This window comes from Ovis aries, chromosome 1 (assembly GCF_016772045.2).
Source record: "Ovis aries strain OAR_USU_Benz2616 breed Rambouillet chromosome 1, ARS-UI_Ramb_v3.0, whole genome shotgun sequence".
Taxonomy (NCBI): Eukaryota; Metazoa; Chordata; class Mammalia; order Artiodactyla; family Bovidae; genus Ovis; species Ovis aries.
The window spans coordinates 141,044,676-141,061,378 of NC_056054.1; the positions used below are offsets into that span (position 1 = coordinate 141,044,676).

At 36.4% G+C, this 16,703-nt stretch overlaps 2 long non-coding RNA genes across 2 annotated transcripts in view; one reads left to right on the forward strand and one right to left on the reverse strand.

Moving 5' to 3' along the window:
* LOC121816215 (uncharacterized) overlaps positions 1-6,145 on the reverse strand; it is a 56,931-nt gene extending 50,786 nt beyond the window's left edge. The window contains exon 1 of the long non-coding RNA XR_006055690.2: positions 5,559-6,145. This is a non-coding gene — a long non-coding RNA (uncharacterized LOC121816215). The remainder of the gene's footprint in view (positions 1-5,558) is intronic.
* LOC132659865 (uncharacterized) overlaps positions 1-16,703 on the forward strand; it is a 293,826-nt gene that overhangs the window by 147,534 nt on the left and 129,589 nt on the right. The gene's annotated exons all lie outside the window — the stretch shown is intronic.

Here is a 16,703-nt window from a genome sequence, read left to right on the forward strand (position 1 = left end):
AAATGCAAACTTATTGTTGTTATTTATTCACTTAACCAGATAATCGTGATATAATGAATAATATGGGGCTTCCCAGATGGCAGAGTGGTCAAGAATCCTCCTGTCAATGCAGGAGATGCAGAAGACTCAGGTTTGATCCCTGGGTCTGGAAGATCTCCTGGAGTAGGAAATGGCAACACTTTCTAGTATTGCCTGGAAAATTCCATGGACAGAGGAGTCTGGAGGGCTACAGTCCACAGAGTCACAAAAAGTCAGACACAACTAACTGACAGAGTGCACACACAGTAAATTGCTATGTTTGCCTTCAAAATATCCACTCTTCTTTTTCCTTTTTTCAAGAAGAGCATCCTGATTATTTTAATATGATTATTATTTGGTAAAAACTATCCCACCCCAAACACATACATATAGCTAGATATCTTGATGAGGTAAATTATAGTCTTCCCCCAGGAAGAGAATCATGATCCAAAGGGTAACCTCATCCGATTGCCAGTGACTGGCTCAGTAGTGGACACCTGACCCTATTTGATTCACGAGCATTTACTCACTAAGGTTCCAAGTATTTCTTCAATATTTAAGGGAAACTGTTGACAATGATCCACTTGTCATCATTTAAAAAGAAAATGAATACATAAAAAAGAAAAGAAAACCCTACTTTAAGCTTGTCCCCCCCAATAGTAGGACATATTTGAAAAACCTTATTCTAACAAGTCTGTTGATTTTTTCTCATCTATCACTGAGTTAATAAAAAAAAAAATTACAACTGGTATGTGAAGGTCATGCTTCCTCAGTGGAACTGCTTTCCTAGGTGATTTAAAATTGATTGATGTTCTATTTGATAGTCGTTTCCTAACTGACTTTACTCACACTTCCCAAATAGTCCCCAGGAGATCTATTTGTCTCTAACCCTGGCTCAAACTTACACCCTTAGCTGTTTATCTGAGTGTAAGAGACATGTCTTGCTCATACAGGAAACCTAAAATGTCTTAAACTGAACCTGTGGTCTTCTTTCCCTCAGTCAGCTCCACGGTCTTCATTTTCTACCTTCATTTTAATAGTGTCACTACCCTCTGGCAAATAGACCAGAAGCCACTCCCTCAATTTCCTCTCTTCATTTATTTCTGAAAATAATTTTCCTATTATGACCTGGTATTTCTACCTCTCAATTATTTTTCCTCAAATAAATCCACTCATTTTCTTTACTGTAGCCAATGTTTTATTCAGGAGCTTAATAAATTCCTGATTTCACAGTAGCGATCTAACTGACTTCTCTCCCATCTCTCTTTTCTTCATTCAATTAGAAAGTTATTTTCCTTCCAGTAATGTGTGTGTGTGTGTGTGTGTGTGTGTGTGTGTGTGTGTATGTGTGCATGTGCATATGTGAATACCAAAAGCTCGGCAGAACATTCAGTTCAGTTCAGTCGCTCGGTCGTGTCCAACTCTTTGCAACCTCATGAATCGCAGCATGCCAGGCCTCCCTGTCCATTACCAACTCCCGGAGTTCACTCAAACTCACATCCATCAAGTCGGTGATGCCATCCAGCCATCTCATCCTCTGTCGTCCCCTTCTCCTCCTGCCCACAATCCCTCCCAACATCACAGTCTTTTCCAATGAGTCAACTCTTCGCATGAGGTGCCCAAAGTACTGGAGTTTCAGCTTTAGCATCAGTCCTTCCAAAGAACACCCAGGACTGATCTCCTTTAGGATGGACTGGTTGGATCTCCTTGCAGTCCAAGGGACTCTCAAGAGTCTTCTCCAACACCACAGTTCAAAAGCATCAATTCTTTGGTGCTCAGCTTTCTTCATAGTCCAACTCTCACATCCATACATATTAAGGTCATCCATATTCTGACACTTACAACTTTTTCCCTACTTGACCTTCATTTGATTCTCCTCATGCATCCTGAATTAGTGGCAACCCAAGACAGTCATCATTTCCAGAATGTCCTTTTCTTTTTCTCTTTGTTCATAGTGTTTTCTGGGATGTCATCTCCTTGGGTTTCTTTCTGCTGAAATACCATCTACTACTCAAGTCCCAACCCAAGATTTACTTCCATTTAGGTTTTTTTGCTTTTATCTGTTTGGTTTTTTGATGTTCAAGTACAATCATTTTCTTCCTCCTTGTCATTACATCAGGTTTTGTTTGGGCAGAAATACAAAATGAAGAGTGTGGCTCCTTGAATTATCACAAGAGGAGAGCTGTCAGCTGAAAAGTAGCCCCTTCATTGAACTGTTAAAGGCATAGGAAATAAATTTCTATTGTTTTTGATCCTTTATATATGTTGGGTGTCTTAATATATGCTGTGTGTACTTAGTCACTAAGTGGTGCCTGACTCTTTTGTGACCCCATGGACTATAACCCACCAGTATCTGTCCATGGTGTATCCCAGGCAAGAACACTGGAGTGGCTTTCCATTTCCTTCTCCAGGCTATCTTTCTGACCCAAGGATCCAACCCACGTCTCCTGCATTGGTAAATGGATTCTTTATCATTGAACCACCAGGGAAGCCCAATGTAGACTATCCTACCAAAAGTGATACTACAGTATATACCTCAGTCTTCAATTCCTGTGCAATAAAACACTACGAAGAGAAAGAATCAGGAAATAACAAACAAGTTTCAAAGAATTATATGAAATAAACAAAAGGGGAAAAAGAAAGTACTCATTTAAATATTTTAGCTTTTCAAGGCTATTTGACTTCACCTGATTTATTCTAAGTCTACTTATTTATTGTAAGTCTACTTATACAATAAGCTGTCCCACAATTAAGAACAGTTTCGATAAGATCTTTGAAAACTTTGCTTGTTAGAATGAAGACTTTTATTTTTGTTATAAGAGAGAAATACTGGTTTTCTTCACTTCAGTTATGATTAAAACTCTCTGCAACTTGGTGACATGTATTCAACTTTCAGTTTTGTTACTTTTCTTCTGATATTAAGGCTGCTTAAATAATGGGATAATGTCCATAATGTCAAGCTGTATATCCTTTCATGTCTTTCTCTTCTGCATCAGTAAGCCAGCTGAAACATTTTTAGTTTTCATTTTGTACTGAATATTTTAAATTGGCCACAGCTCAAAAAAAAAAAAAAAAGATGTGATTCATTTTGGGAAGGACTTAAGCATATACATTTCACATGAGTTTAGAGGCTACTAATGTCATGGAAGAAGCATTGCATAGCTTATAAACCCAACCCATTCAGAGCGAAGGACCGCTTAAGGTGAAAAGGGCAAGAGAAATATCTGAGAACACTTAGAATGAACTATCTCGACCTAACTGTAATCTAAATTTACGATGATTTCACATTGTTATAAAATTGCTGTTTAAAAATTCTAAAACAGCAAAATCTGATGTGTTATTATACTCTCCCCTTCTGTAGCCTCCTCTGCAGGCATCACCCTATGTGTTTGCACAAAGTCCAAATATCAATCACATTCCAGGCATTTCTTTTGGCTTTGTGTGTTGTTCTTCTCTTTCCATCCATCTGCCAAGCCTGCTTTATCCCCACAAGATTCAGACTTTTGCAATTTAAAAATTCTAAAGCTCTTTTAGAAATTTGATCCTTAATAATTTTATATCAAACCAGGTTTTCTTGTATGGGGGTAGGTTTTATTGTGTGAGGGTATGTGAAACTATTTGAAACTGAATGTATGTGTGTATGAGTGTGTGTAATTTTTAATGGAACAATGTTATAACTGAGTAATCTGTTTTTTTTTTTTAGAGAGGATTATTGTAAATGCCTCCAAATTGTATATTCTGATTAAAAATTGTATCTAAGACTATCAAATTATATCATCATTCACTTTCTTCAAATGTAGTAGAGATATATGTTATAGATTTTTGATTGGTAATTATTAATTTCTATTTCTTAGGTTCACTAGGATAAAATCAATAGAAAGTTCTTATTCTGAGAGAAATTCATGGTAAGTTTACTTATAACTGGATTACTTTCTCAAACATACTTCGACAGTAAAGTTGTATGTATGAATTCACTTTTTAGACATTAAATCTATCAATTTATTAATATTTATAAATTCAATAGCATACTTATTAGTGTAAGGATATGGCCATAACAATAGAAATTTTATTGTAATAATCACTCATATAGTGGAAAGCTATTTCCTTAGGATAAAAATGTGTATGTTTTAGTTAGATTAGTCTTATATTGTGGATGGCATTGGCTTTGTAGAATTTCTTCTTGATGTTTTTCCTGACACAGAACAAGATACATGTGGAACACAGTTGAAGAAGAGTTTAATTACCACAAGTATGTTATGACTCATAAACTGTAATATCTCTAATGGCCCTGTGGCATGGACCCCCAAGAAAGAGGTGTCATTGTAATAGCAGTAATGGCCACTCTTTGCATCATGAAAGCATAAATAAAGACCTGATATGCCCATTAAATGAGAAATAGAATTTGGTAGGGTTGTTTCTAAAATTAAAATCTCATCTAGCTACCACGAGGAAAAACTAAAACTGAAACACTGAAAAATTTGGTAGTATTTTTAGAGCTGAAAGAATACTGTTAACATCTCAGTTAGAATTATTTGGCAATCTTAACTCGTTACATATTTTGAAAACCTTATTTGTAAAAAATCTGGTTAGTCCACAGATTCACATGAATGCTGTGTACATTCTTAAAAAGAATGAAAAATTGTTTGCTATAACTTGAAAATTTCTGAAATAGAGTTTTGCCTTGCCCACGCATGCCCTTACTACAATCCATTGCCAGAAACAATGGGAAACACTTCAATAAATTTAGAGTTCATTACTCCAGTCTGACACCAAGTGATGGATTTAAACATAAATGAAGGGTAAGGACAGGGTAAGGTATTGTACTTAGGTCCCATCTACCATGTTAAAATATTGGTTCCAAAATATTGAAGTAATTTTTATAAAAACATTAAATTTATCTCATCCTGCTGCTCAGCTTACTGGTTAGTTCTGTAGATGTTGAAATAATTATTAGATTTTGATCACATTAAATTTCCTCATTTGAAAAGTGAGTAATTTCCAAGTTGACATTCTCTAATGTTCTTTATAAATCTAAATGAGAATTGAATATATTTGAGTATGGTGCTAGGTTGCATTCAAATACTACTCCAAGTGTCTAGGATTGGTCTTGCTCTAGTTTAATATTTCCATGATTTGATGGCTTAAATTCTGAAGGGCATAAAAATAAAGAATAAAGAAGATATTATGGTTTTTAATATATTTGCATAATACATATATATAAATAATAAGTAGTCTAAAAGATTATGAATTTTTTTCCAAACAAATTTTATTATCTAAAAAAATATATGAAAGTCAATTGGAGAATATATTAAATGTCTATAATTTTACATATCTTAAAATACCAGGCTTCAACTAAAGATGAACAAACATAAATCCTAAGTATTTAATAAACCAAAAAGAAAAAACCGCATTGAAATTTCTTTACTGTATAGCTGAATTGGCAATTACTTTTTTTTTTCCCTCTCTTAAAAATGGCAAAAAGCATTGTACTCAATGAAAAGAAAAAAAAAAAGAAAAACATGGAAAGAATCTTTATTTACCAGAGAATCCCTGTTGATCTGCAGAGAATGTGAAGTACAATCACTCATCATCAGGATTAGTTCCAACAGCATCTGCAGAAACCAAAGGAGAGCTGTTATGTGACAGCTTTTTTGAAAACATCCATCAGAATCATCTGCTTCCTTTTGTTATGTCTTCCCTTTTGAAATATTTCCTCAGCCTGTACATCTGGAGAATCTCCTGTTCTGTCATTATCTTTGTTTCATGAAATCTGTGCAATTTGTACAACATTCTCAGTCTTCATTAAAATAGACAACCCCCTGCCTAGGTCACACAGATTGGACCACTGAGTGAACACCTATCAATACTTTTTATTTTTATTGTTTTATTACTTTATTAACTTTTTATTTAATAGTGTAGGTGATCAAAAGTGTTGTGACAGTTTCAGATGGACAGCAAAGGGACTCAGCCATACAAATACATGTATCCATTCTTCCCCAAACTCTTCTCCTCTCCAGGTTACCATGTGGTATTGAGCAGAGTTCCCTGTGCTATACAGTGGGTCTTTGTTGGTTACCCATTCTAAGTATAGGAACAGCAGTGTGCACAAATCGATCCCAGACTCCTGAACTATCCCTTTCCCCAGTCCTTCCCCCTTGGCCACTCTAAGTTCGTTCTCTAAGTCTATAGTCTGTCTCTGTTTTGCAAGTAAGTTCATTTGTAGCATTCCTTTCTAGCCCTTTTGACACTAAATAATGCCACCACCATAAGGCATTCAGTTTATTTAAAATAGGTATTGCATTGTAGAGTTCACAAAATCACAATGACATAAAAAGAAACCTTATTTCTAACTTTCTCTACACCCTTGTTCCTCATCTATCCTTCCAGCTCCCTATAGCAAAGGTTTCGGTTCTTTCTTTTCATAATTAATTCTTCAATAATTACAACGCCATGGTGATTTTTAAAAAATAGGTGATATTTTTTTTAAGATACTTCAAAAAATCTACTATTTGGATTCTTCTTAAAATGAATTTCTATTCTTATTTATGTGTAAGCTGAAATGAAGTAAAAAGAACTGGTCTTGAGTCTCAAGTGTAATAGATAAATATCAAACATACTTTGGTTTTCATTATAATCCACTGTTAAAATAGGAATGTACCAATGAAAACTACAAAGATCAGCATAAAACCTTTGTCACAGCAGGTTAGGCCCTTTTATAATGTTTGGGTCCACTGATGCTGATTTGCTTGTATTGGCTTCAGAAAAATAAAGATAAAAGAATATGCATTGGTATGAATAAACTTTAAGGAAATAGAACTTAGTTCACAAGTATTTGCTATGTGGAAGTCAAGTCTCAGGGGAAGAAATACAGTGACCACAAGTATGTGAGCTTGTAAAAAACTAGTTAAAGGCAAGGGCAGAGTATCACTAAATCAAGTCATAAGGTCTGACCACTAAGATGTACCATTTGCTATAACTGAGAAGTACAGGGAGAAAATGGTTCAGGATGAAGTATCCTTTCCCCTTAGACTGTTTGAAGCAATATAACACCAGACATATCTGAAAGTGAAAGTATAAATCAGTTTAAATTTTGTCTCATTTAAATGAAACAATCAATTACCATATGTGCTTTAAAACATACTTAGTTATTTATCTTGGGTCTTTGGGAGCAGGTAAATTGAGAGTGAAGAATTTAAATTCCTCAGCTTAAACGTCATTCTTTCCCTGTGTCTCTCAATACCTAACACAAATCTCCCTCTAAACTAGAGCATAATTTTTCTTCAAGATCTGTAATTGTGGGTCTCCAAATAGCAGGTACTGAATTGGCTCTGTGTTTGCAGCCTTAATTGAATATGCTCAACATTAGATTAAAAAATTAAAAGTATAATTCCCTTCACCTTGCAGGGATGCTTTAAATTTAATTATATAAGCCCAAGGAGAGAAAACAATCAACCTCATCATACATTAGAAAATGTTTCCATCATTGCCCATCATTCATTAAGAATCATGCCGTATAATTTATTATTGAAGTATTTAGAACATTTTCTTTTTTGCCAAAGTTTATTACTAAATGTACTATGTAAAATGTAGAAGATTTGTCTTCTTGCCATGAAATTTAGTTTATCCTTTGAATAAAAAGAAGAGGAGATTTATTTGATGCTACATTATTGTGGAAGGAGCAAGAGCAGACATTATATTAATGCATATACATGAAATCTAAGAAAAAAATAAAATATGGTAGAGATGAACCTATTTCTAGTGTAGAGATAGAGATGCAGATGTAGAGGATGGAGGTGTGCACAGAAGCAAAGAGGAGGGTGGGAAGAATTGGGAGGTTAGGACTGATATATACACTATTATGTGTAAAAAGGGAAGCTAGTAAGAGCCTGCTATGAGACATAGGAAGCTCAGTTTGGTGCTTTCTGATGACCTAGATGTGTAGCATGGGGTGGGGGATAGTGGGAGGAAGACTCTAGAGGAAAGGGATACATATATATATATACACACATACATATATATATATACATATATATATATACACAGACACACATATAGCTGATCCACTTCATTATACAGAACAACTAGCACAACATTTAAAGCAAATATCCTTCAATAAAAAATATATTAAAATGCTTTCAATGAGAATAGTCAATCACCTGCCTTCTGGTCCTTATTTTCTAGTCTCAATTCAGAAAGGTGATTTCTTCCAAGACTACATCTAGTAAAGAAAGTTGATGAATTTATATAAGCACATTAAATTTGTCTAAGTGGAAGTGTCCAGAAAATCGTTGGCTATATAGGCTTGAAATATAGGAGAGAATCCTTGGAATCACATATTCCTTTGGGAATTCTCAATATATGAGTGTTACATGAAGCTATAAAAATTATATCTATTTAAAGAGTTTGCTTTTTAAGATATGTGTAGAAAAGCCATTGACAAAAGTGTGATATAAATGCAGCATATTCTTAGAGAATAAATCAGTTCAATTCAGTTCAGTCGTTAGTCCTGTCCAACTCTTTGCAACCCCATGAACCACAGCACGCCAGGCCTCCCTGTCCATCAGCAACTCCCGGAGTCCACCCAAACCCATGTCCATCGAGTCGGCAATGCCATCCAACCATCTCATCCTCTGTGGTCCCTTTCTCCTCCTGCCCTCAATATTTCCCAGCATCAGAGTCTTTTCAAATGAGTCAGCTCTCCGCATCAGGTGGCCAAAATATTGGAGTTTCAGCTTCAAAATCAGTCCCTCCAATGAACACCCAGATGTGATCTCCTTTAAGATGGACTGGTTGGATCTCTTTGCAATCCAAGGCACTCTCAAGAGTCTTCTCCAACACCACAGTTCAAAAACATTAATTCTTTGGAACTCAGCTTTCTTTAAGTCCAACTCTCACATTCATTCATGACTACTGGAAAAACCATAGCCTTGACTAGATGGACCTTTGTTGGCAAAGTAATGTCTCTGCTTTTTAATATGTTGTCTAGGTTGGTCATAACTTTTCTTCCAAGGAGTTCAGTTCACTTCAGTCACTCAGTCGTGTCCAACTCTTTTCGACCCCGTGAATCGCAGCATGCCAGGCCTCCCTGTCCATCACCAACTCCCGGAGTTCACTCAGACTCACGTCCATCGAGTCAGTGATGCCATCCAGCCATCTCATCCTCTGTTGTCCCCTTCTCCTCTTGCCCCCAATCCCTCCCAGCATCACAGTCTTTTCCAATGAGTCAACTGTTTGCATGAGGTGGCCAAAGTACTGGAGTTTCAGCTTTAGCAACATTCCTTCCAAAGAAATCCCAGGACTGATCTCCTTCAGAATGGACTGGTTGGATCTCCTTGCAGTCCAAGGGACTCTCAAGAGTCTTCTCCAACACCACAGTTCAAAAGCATTAATTCTTTGGCGCTCAGATTTCTTCAGAGTCCAACTCTCACATCCATACATGACCACTGGAAAAACCATAGCCTTGACTAGACAGACATTTGTTGGCAAAGTAATGTCTCTGCTTTTCAATATGCTCTCTAGGTTGGTCATAACTTTTCTTCCAAGGAGTAAGCATCTTTTAATTTCATGGCTGCAGTCACCATCTGCAGTGATTTTGGAGCCTTCAAAAATAAAGTCTGACACTGTTTCCACTGTTTCCCCATCTATTTGCCATGAAGTGATGGGACCAGATGCCATGATCTTCGTTTTCTGAATGTTGAGCTTTAAGCCAACTTTTTCACTCTCCTCTTTCACTTTCATCAAGAGGTTTTTCAGTTCCTCTTCACTTTCTGCCATAAGGGTGGTGTCATCTGCATATCTGAGGTGATTGATATTTCTCCTGGCAATCTTGATTCCAGCTTGTGTTTCTTCTAGCCCAGCATTTCTCATGATGTACTCTGCATATAAGTTAAATAAGCAGGGTGACAATATACAGCCTTGACATACTCCTTTTCCTATTTGGAACCAGTCTGTTGTTCTATGTCCAGTTCTAACTGTTGCTTCCTGACCTGCATATAGGTTTCTCAAGACGCAGGTCAGGTGCTCTGGTATTCCCATCTCTTGAAGAATTTTTATTGTGATCCACACAGTCAAAGGCTTTGACATAATCGATAAAGCAGAAATAGATGTTTTTTCTGGAACTCTGTTGCTTTTCCCACGATCCAGCGGATGTTGGCAATTTGATGTCTGGTTCCTTTGCCTTTTCTAAAACCAGTTTGAATATCTGGAAGTTCACAGTTCACGTAATGCTGAAGCCTAGCTTGGAGGATTTTGAGCATTACTTTACTAGCATGTGAGATGAGTGCAATTTTGCGGTAGTTTGAGCATTCTTTGGCTAAATAAGTTTAAGTGTGGTAATAGGAAACTCAGTAATATTCATAATAAACCTTGATAGGTTATTTTACATCTTGACGGAAAGTAACTGGAGACAGCAACAAAGAGATGATACAAGAAACTGGATGAAAAACAAAAAAAAAGAGCAACAGGAAAGAAGTGGAGGGAAACACTTGAACTCAATGTTAGGTTTTCTTAAGATCAAACCTAGCCTCTCTGTCCTGCAGAAGTTCAGAAACTGGAAAGAATTTTGAGGTAATGATCCCTTTTGGAGCTTTGCTGAATGCTTCATTGCAATTTCCATGGGGATGGATGTAACTAAATTGGCATATTCTTATATGAAAAATTGGACATTTTAGTAAAATTTGTCTCTGCCTTTTTTTTTTTTAATCTACAAGGGCCATTTATTGTTAAGTTTCCCCATAATTCTCTGCATCAATTCTCTCCTCAGTTTAATCCCTCAAGATCAAGTTCCTTCACTGAGAAGTTTTTCTTTCATTTTCTTCAAGTTCACCTGAAGTTCCACTACTATCCATGAAAAATTCACTGCTGTGGAAATTATCTTTCTACCAAATACATTTATATAACTGGACAAAATACAAAAGACAACCGGTTTCACACACTGAACAAGAGATAGTGTAAAACTCTTATCTCTGAGGTTAAAAAAATAAATGAGGTAAACCCTAAAATTTCCCTGACTTACTCTCAGGTAGGAAGGGGCAGAATTCAAACAGGGTCTAGCATCAGGCTGCACTGATGACCGAGATTAGAGCTGAGAGAGAAAACTGGCTGAAGTCTGTAGGGCAGAAGAATAAAAAATGGGTGTTCCACACAAACACCCACAGACTTTGGGAGGTCTGCAAAAATGTCTTCTTGATCTTTGACTGAATAGAAATTTATAAAGCATGAAGTAAAGTGTCATGGAGCCAAGGAAAACACCAACCAGAAAGTAGTAATTTGAAAATTCTCTGGAGCTGACCTACCTATGGCTGGGAAGAATGTATGTTCCCAGGACTCAGGGTTAAAGTCTTCATGATATATGCAGCATTGAACAGATTCCTCGGGAGAGTAAAGGCTGTTTTTAAACTTCAGTAAAAAAGTGAAAAAGCATACCTTCAAAGTATTGAACTTTTCCTAGGCCAGAAAATAGTTTAAAACTAGTTAGAGAAAAAAAAAAAAAGAAAGGAAGGAAGAAATCACCAGTCAAAACCTCACAATTCACAATTTCTTGCATCTAATAAAAAATAACCAGTGTGTAAAAGAGCAGGACTATTGACAACCCACTCCAGTGTTCTTGTCTGGAGAATCCCAGGGATGGGGGAGCCAGGTGGGGTGCTGTCTATGGGGTTGCACAGAGTCGGACACGACTGAAGCATCTTAGCAGCAACAGCAGCATACAGCTTATTGCTAGTAGAAAAGAAATCAATATAAATAGCCAGATCTGACAGAAATGATGGAGTGATCAGACAGAAATGCCTTAAGTATCAAACATAAATCTTAAAAACAGATTTAAAGCTGTTAAGAGAACTTAAGAAATGGAAGATACAAAAGTGAAATCTTTTGAACTAGAGATTAAAAATATAATATCTGAAAGAATAATACATTAGAGGCAGTTAACTGCAGATTAGAAATTGCAGAAGAAAACTTCAGTAGACTTGAAGGTATACAAATAGAAAATATCCAAAATAAAGCACAAAGCAATAAAAGAAGAAAAAAAACATTGATTTATCAGGGACCTGTGAGAAAATATCAAGTTGTCTTTTATGATGTGAAGGAAGCTGGAGTCTGAGGGGGAGGAATATTTGAAGAAAGAACGATCAAAATATTTCAAATTTGAAAAACTGTCACATTCAAAAAGAGCACTGAAGCTGAATAAATATAAACAAAACCACACTGTGACACATGATAATCAAATTAGTGAAAACAAGTGATAAAAAGAAATAAAGAGAAAACAGGGAAATGGCTCCCACACAGACACAACTTTTTCAGTTGAGGGAAAAGTTCTGTAAATGATAATTACACTTTTCAAATCTCATCAGACTCTCTGGTAAAGTAAATGAAATGATTTTATACAAATTATTCTTCAATAAAACCGTTTATTCAAAAAAGTTTGCTTGTTCTGTATTTACTTGACAAATTATAATTATATTAAGACATAAATAAACTTCTTTTCTAGGGTACTTTTTATTTATATCAGAACTGAAATTTTGAAGCAAAGTTTTTAACCTCAAAGATGCAACTTTTCAACATGGTCATCTTCAATGCTCTGAGAAAAGTATTTGGGAGACAGATAGGCTGGCTAGCACTTGGCAAATCTCACCATAGGACTACACGAATAGATGATCTACTGAAAATAACAAGCTGTCCCAGAATAAAAATGTCAGTTCAGGCAATAATAGGGAAAAGAAACTCAAGTTAACAGAAATTTAGCCACTTCTCAAAAATTTTTTCTAAAGAAGAAATACAGTGACACTAACATTCTACAACAGCCTCAAGTCCTGAGAAAATTTCTATTTGGCTTTATAATGTATCATATGATTTCCAGCAGACTTTTTTTCCCCAAAATTCAATCTTCCATTGTATTGTGGTACAAAGCATAGAGCAACTAAATTTCACATAAGAGAACGAGACAGTATTTACAACAAATATTTTAAGCATCCTCCATGATCAGACTCTGTGAAGAACATTGGGAGTAAAAAGGCTTATCACCTGGGACTTCCCTGGTGATCTAGTGGTTAATTTTCAGTTGCTTCCCCTTCAATTCCCCCTTTAATTACTTAATATCATCTGTGGAATAAATAAATAAATAAATAAATATTTTAAAAAAACACAATATATGTCTCATCTTCCACAGAACCACACATTTATGTTGGCTGGGCAATATTGAAAAGACAACATATTTCCTTGGACAACCCATCACAGCTCTCAAAGCCTGTTTCTGCCCTTAGACATATGTTCCACTATATGAAAAGCTCTATTTCTCTTTTATGCTCATCTAAATCAACCTGGTATGAAGCATTTAGTTTGCAAAATCTACAGAGTAGAAAATTTGCATATGAATTCTCATGAATTGTCCAAAGGGTAAAATAAATTCTGTTTAAAAATTATCAGGATAACATCTTTTAAAAAAGTGGATACATGTATATGTATAACTGATTCAGTTTGCTGTATATCTGAAATTAATACAGCCTTGTAAATCAGCTATACTCCAATAAAAATTTGGACTTCCCTTGTGGCTCAGTTGGTAAAGAATCTTTCTGCAGTGCAGGAAACCCCAGTTCAATTCCTGGGTCAGGAAGATCCATTGCAAAAGGGATAGGCTACCCATTCCAGTATCCTTGGGCTTCCCTTGTGGCTCAGCTGGTAAAGAATGCATGTGCACTGTGGGAGACCTGGGTTTGGTCCCTGGGTTGGGAAGATCCTCTGGAGAAGGAAAAGGCTACCCATTCCAGTATTCTGGCCTGGAGAATTCCATGGACTGTATAGTCCATGGGGTCACAAAGAGTCTGACATGACTGAGCAACAATCACGTTCATGTTCAATAAAAATTTAAAATAAAATGTCAGGATGCATCTATCACCACAGCTGATCTACACATCTATTAAAAATAAATTTTATTCTGTTTAAGGTTTTGTCAACTTCTACTTGTATTTTTATAGGTCTAGGATTAATTTGTAAACAGTATCAAACTTACTGGAAGGACATGGCTTACTAATTTGAAATACAAAAATCCATAGCAATATTCATAGAGATGAATGCTTTATATACTTAGGTGGAATAAGTTTGAAAGTTGTCACTTGCTTCTATCAACAAGCTGCATTTCCAAGAAAATACATGAAAGAGAAAGTACACTGATGTTCTCGAGGAGCTAGGGACAAAAATAACTTTTATATGTAGATGAAGCCAAAGTAAAGATTAAAAAGAAAAAAAAAAATAAAGTCTCTCAGTCCTGTCCTACTCTTTGCGACCCCATGGACTGTAGCCTAACAGGCTCCTCCATCTAAGGAATGTTCCAGACAAGAGTGCTGGAGTGGGTTGCCACTTCCTTCTTCCCCACCTGCGTCTCCCGTGTTGCAGGCAGATGCTTTACCATCTGAGCCACCAGGGAATTCCCCAAAGTAAAACTACTGTAAAAAAATGCATAAGCTTACCACAGTAACTGGGTTGTGACTCATTTCTACTGAATTAACAATCTGAGTGTAGGAGACAGAGCCTAAATCTCCATGATATTCATTGATGACTCTGACTACAAAATTAGAATTTCTGCCACAAAAGCCTGCATCGGAAACTTGATAATGGTTTTTGACTGTAACATTCTTGTCTCATAATATACCTAAGGACTTAAACCAATGACTTTTGACCCAAGTAATTTTCTTCTAAGGTGAAAGAGAGTTGGATGGTGCAGACTGAACACATATCATTCAGTTCAGTTCAGCTCAGTTCAATTGCTTAGTCTTGTCTGACTCTTTGCAACCCCATGATCTGAAGCATGCCAGGCATCCCTGTCCACCACCAACTCCTGGAGTTTACCCAGACTCCTGTCCATTGAGTTGGTGATGCAATCCATCCATTTCATCCTCGGTCATCCCCTTCTCCTCTTGCCCTCAATCTTTCCCAACATCAGGATCTTTTCAAATGAGTCAGCTCTCCAGATTAAGTGGCCAAAGTATTGGAGTTTCAGCTTCAACATCAGTCCCTCCAATGAATACCCAGGACTGATCTCCTTTAGGAACAGATATCATTAAAGAATTTTAATTGCATTCTTGGCCTAAGAAGTATTATAAAGCTAGCTTTTTTCAACTTATGACATAAATAACAGTTAAACTATTTAGTTTGTTTTTCAGAGTAAATATTGCTGATACAATAAAAAAGCTGCAGTTGTGTCTATGCTTATCACTTGTCTATTCAAATGGCCTGACTATGACTTTTGATAATTTTAACTGGTATTTCATTTAAACAGAGTAAGTAAACTGTAATTTAATGCACTGATACCATAAACCTCACTGCAATGCATACCCACAATATATACTCATGGGCAGAACACATTTTCATTATAGACTTGCTCTACGTACTCATTGATAGTAAACACATTCACTAAACTTAAACTTATTGACCCAATGGTGTGTGCATTGGTTTTGTAAAATGCACACTCAAGTTTAGAATCAATCTCAGAGCAAACGGTGGCCTAAGTTCCCCTAATACTCACTTTCCTAAAACCTTTGCCACCATTTTCCCTGTCTACTGTGGTGAATAAGAAAAATCGAAGCAATAAGAGGCCAACCTTTGACCCCATTTTTTTCTTTTTGTAAAAAAGACAATTCATGCTCTAGTTTAATATGACTCTTCTACCTATTATTTTTTCTTCCTTCTTTTTCTTCATGTCTTCTTTACTTCTTCCCTTCTTTCCTTCCCTCCTTCCTTTTCTCTTCCCACCTTTCTGCTACCCAGTGTCCTTTTACTAACTCTTCACTTTCTGTACTCTTGTTTCATCTACAATGAGTGCAATTTTAATACGTAAACTGAATCTTCTTATGTTAATATTCTTGGCAAGCACCATTTTTCTGTATCTCTAAGTATAATCTAATTAAAATATTGTTTTGAGACTTTTAGGGAATCTGTGACTGCAGTCATGAAATTGAAAGACACTTGCTTCTTGGAAGAAAGGGAACTAAGGCAAACCTAAACAGTGTATTAAAAAGCAGAGCTATCACTTTGCCAGCAAAAGTCCATATAATCAAAGCTATGGTTTTTCCAGTAGTCATATGTGAGTGTGAGACTTGGACTATAAAAAAAGCTTAGTGCCAAAGAATTGAAGCTTTTGAACTGTGGTTTTGAAGAAGACTTTTGAGAGTGCCTTGAACTGCAAGGACATCCAACCAGTTAAAACTAAAGGAAATCAATCTTGAATATTCATTGGAAGGGCTGATGCTGAAGCTGAAGCTCCAATACCCTGGCCACCTGATGCAAAGAACTGACTCTTAGAAAAGACCTTGATGCTGGGAAAGATAGAAGGCAGGAGGGGAAGGGGACAAGCAGAGGGTGAGATGGTTGGATGGAAACACTGACTCAATGGCTATGAGTTTGAGCAAACTCTGGGAGCTGGTGATGGACAGGAAGCCTGGTGTGCTGCAGTCCATGGGGTCACAAAGAGTCAGACATGACTGAGCAACTGAACTGAACAGAACTGAAGGGCAGGAGGAGAGGGGCACAGAAAAAGATGAGTTGGTTGAATGGCATCATTTACTCAATAGACATGAGTTTGAGAAAACTCAAGGAGATTGTGAAGGACGGGAAGCTTGGTGTGCTGCAGTCCATGTGGTCACAAGGAGTTGGACACAACTAAGTGACTGAACAACATTTTTAGAAATCAGGTC